Raw genomic sequence first — 4,217 nt, forward strand, 5'->3', positions numbered from 1 at the left:
GTGTCGCAAAGATATTTGGCAGCTTGGTGTTTCTTGAGAATGGGAAGTGATACAGGCAAGGATTCCCCTGCAAGTGGGCTTTTTCCTGCAGGTCCCCACCTTGCCTCTGCTGTGCTCGTGGCCAAGGGTCAGTAAGAAAGGGCACTTGCCATTTAGCCCCCCTGTCTCTGGAGTTTTCCTCTTGTTTATGAACAATTAAGTAATGAGTGTGTGGGAAGGGTGCAGAATTGCATTTGGTTGATGACTGATGGATTCCTGTGAGAACCCTCATCATCTCCTTGCCAGCTGGGCCATGACTATCTCAGTCTCATCAACACAGAGACAGGAGAGGTGGAAGGAGGAACATTTATTAAGCACTGATGGTATGCCAGGTCCTGCATTGCAGAGCAGCACGTGTTTTCTCACTTATTCCTCACAGCAGGTCTGTTCGACATGGTGAGCGACGAGCAAAACAGGGGGGCTCAGCCGGAGCTCCAGGTCAGATCATGGCCATGGCGCTTACAGCTCAGTGACTTTGCACGAACGGCTTTTGTTTTTGAACTTTAGTCCCCCTTCCATCAAAAGAGCATGAGAATTCGTTGTCACCCAAAGAGACACCCCATGTAAAGGACTTTTCCTAGGAGAGGCCCTCTGTTTCTGGAAGCTGTTTTTATTTGCCTAAATCAAGAGCTAGCACATCCTAGCTTGTAGCATTTTACAGTGTGTGTGTGTGTGTGTGTGTGTGTGTGTGTGTGAGAAAATGTCAATAGTATATATATATGAAAATATCAATATGTATATATATGAAAATGTCAATAGCATTGTTCTTTCTTTAAAAAATTATTATTAGATAGACAATGAGGTCCTACTGTATAGCACAGGGAACTGTGTCCAATCTCCTGGGATTAAACCATAATGGAAAAGAATATAAAATGAATGTACGTATGTGTATAACTAAGCCATTTTGCTGTATAGCAGAAATTAGCACAACATTGTAAACCAACTGTACTTTCATAAAAAATTTATTTTATTGAAGTATAGTTGATTTACAGTGTTGTGTTTATTTCCTCTGTACAGCAAAGTACAGAGTTCTGAATATTTCATGTGCATTCCAGTGTTAATGATATACATTTACATATGTGTGTATAATTTTTATGGGGGCGAAATTCACATCATATAAAATTAACCACTTTAAAGTGAAAAATTCAGAGGCGTTTAGGACATTCACAGTGTTATGCAACCATCACCTCTCTATAGTTTCAGAATATTTCCATCCCCCCCAAAAGAAACCCCATCCCATTAGCAGTCACTCCTCAGCCCCTCCTCCCTCAGACCCTGGTAACCACTAATCCATTCTGTCTCTATAGATTTGCCTGTTCTGGACATTTCATATAAAGGGAATCACACACTATGTGACCATGGCAACTTTGGTTCAGCCAATAGCTAAGTATTATTTTTACGTTTATGAATGGTTAAAAAAAATCGAAAGAATAATCTTTCATGATACATGACAATTCTACAAAAAGCAAATTGAAGGGTCCATAAAGATGCTTTATTGGCATGCAGCCATGCCCATTCATGGATGTGTTGAGATTTTGCACAGAAAGAGAGTGTATGGTCACAAGCAGAAAATGCTGATTCTCTGCCCTGAAGCTTAGAGTAGATGATTTCATGGGGAGAAGCCAGCAGAGCTGCTTTTGGATTCCAGAGTCTCAGCAGGCCCCCCCAAACCATCACTGCCTCTCGGTATGCATTTAATAGGCATTTCTGGAATACTTCTTACTGTGCAGGTGCTGGCGAGAGAGCCATTGTCTAGAGAAAGCTGGTCTCTGCCCTTGCTTAGCTCTCAGGTGTTAAGTCACTAACTAGTCAAATAGATATGGGGATAAAGCCAAAGACAGACTTAGGTCAGTGGTTTTCAACATCAAGGATGTCTCAACACCTGGTTGTAATGGTACACTTTATTTATTTATTTATTTTTGTTTGTTTTTTTCTTTTTTCTTTTGTCTTTTTGAGGGCCGCACCTGCAGCATATGGAGGTTCCCAGGCTAGGGGTCTAATCAAAGCTGTAGCTGGAGTTCCCGTCGTGGCGCAGTGGTTAACGAATCCGACTAGGAACTATGAGGTTGCAGGTTCGGTCCCTGCCCTTGCTCAGTGGGTTAACGATCCGGCGTTGCCGTGAGCTGTGGTGTAGGTTGCAGACGCGGCTCGGATCCCGCGTTGCTGTGGCTCTGGCGTAGGCCAGTGGCTACAGCTCCGATTCAACCCCTAGCCTGGGAACCTCCATATGCCGCGGGAGCGGCCCAAGAAATAGCAGCAACAACAACAACAACAACAACAAAAAAAAAAGACAAAAAAAAAAAAAAGCTGTAGCTGCCAGCCTAAGCCACAGCAACACCAGATCCGAGCTGAGTCTGCGACCTACACCACAACTCATGGCAACACCGGATCCTTAGCCCACTGAGCAAGGCCAGGTATCAAACCTGCAACCTCGTGGTTCCTAGTCAGATTCATTTCCTCTGCACCACGATGGGAACTCCATGGTATACTTTATTAGTGATGCCTGACTTGAGAGTTTCTTTTTGAAAAAGAAAAAAAAAAATTTCTTTTTTTCTTTTTTTTGGCTTAGACTTTTTGTTACCTGTGGTTATAACTTCTGGGCTAGGGACTGCTTTTTTGTTTCATTTTCACTTTATTCTTATTTAAAAAAATTTTATTTAGATTTACAATGTAAACATTTTATTTTGATGTCTTTTATTTTGTTAAAAATTTTGCTTTATTTAGATAAAAAATTTAAATCTTATTTAGATTAATTTTTTATTTTAAAATATTTAGTTGTATTTGGATTAAAAAGTTTTTAAAATTTTATTTAGGTGTAGTTCCCGTTGTGGCGCAGCTGAAATGAATCCGATTGTTAACCATGAGGTTGTGGGTTTGATCCCTGGGCTCTCTCAGTGGGTTAAGAATCCGGCATTGCCAGGAGCTGTGGTATAGGCCACGGATGCGGCTAGGATCCTGTGTTGCTGTGGCTGTGGCGCAGGCTGTGGCATAGGCCAGAGGCTATAGCTCTGATTTGACCCCTAGCTGGGAACCTCCATGTGCCGCCGGGTGCGGCCCTGAAAAGCAAAACAAAACAAAAACCAATTTATTTAGATGTTAAAATTAAAAAAAAACTTTGAAGTTCCCACTGTGGCACAGTGGGCTAATAGTCTGGCTTGTCTCTCTAATAATCTGGCACCAATTCTATCCCCGGCCTGGCAGGAGGTTAAGGATCCCGTATTATTGCAGCTGTGATGTAGGTTACAGCTCCGTCTTGGAATGGATCCCTGCCCCAGGAACTTCCATATGCCTCTGGTGCGGCCGAAAAAGAGAAAAATGTTTAAAATTTTATTTAGATTTGTTTTGGCATCATTTACATACGACGAAATTTACCAAGTAATGCAACCATCACCACAATCCAGCTGTAGAACTTTATGTCATCCCAAGGAGATCCCTCCTGCCCCCTTTGCTGTCCATCCCCAGTCCTACTCCCAGCCCCAAGCAACCACTGATGTGCTTTTTTTTTTTTTAGGGCGGCACTTGCAGCATATGGAGGTTCCCAGACTAGGGGTTTAATTGTAGCAACAGCTGCCAGCCTATGCCACAGCCACAGCAATGAGGGATCCGAGCCGCATCTGTGAACTACACCACAGCTCATGGCAACGCCAGATCCTTAACCCACTGAGTGAGGCCAGGGATCGAACCTTCAACCTCATGGTTCCTAGTCGGATTTATTTCTGCTGCGTCAGGATGGGAATTCCTGATGTGCTTTCTGAATCTATAGATTCACCTCTTCTGGATGCTTCATATAAATGCAATCATACAATGTGGTTCTTTGTGTCTGGCTTCTTTCACTCTGTGAAATTTGAGGTAACATGTATCAGTCGCTGGTTCCTTATCATTGCTGACTAGTATTCCAACTTAAGTATGGACCACAACTTGGTCATCCCTTCACCTGTTGGTGGATGCAGACTGCCTCTAAGAGCATCATAATTCTGTGTTGTTTGTGTCACTTCTTGGAGCCCAGGGACAATCCCACGTTCATTGTCAAAAAAGGTGGTAGGTAATGTCCTTTCCCATCCTGAGTGTCCTGGCCTTCCCTCACCCTTGTGGGCCTGGGACTCCAGCACTGCTGCTTGCAAAGTCACCCCTTGGGGCAGCTGATCAGACCTGTAGGTCTCCCTGCCACACCCTGCTGG

The sequence above is a fragment of the Sus scrofa genome, chromosome 2 (assembly GCF_000003025.6).
Source record: "Sus scrofa isolate TJ Tabasco breed Duroc chromosome 2, Sscrofa11.1, whole genome shotgun sequence".
Classification (NCBI taxonomy): domain Eukaryota; kingdom Metazoa; phylum Chordata; class Mammalia; order Artiodactyla; family Suidae; genus Sus; species Sus scrofa.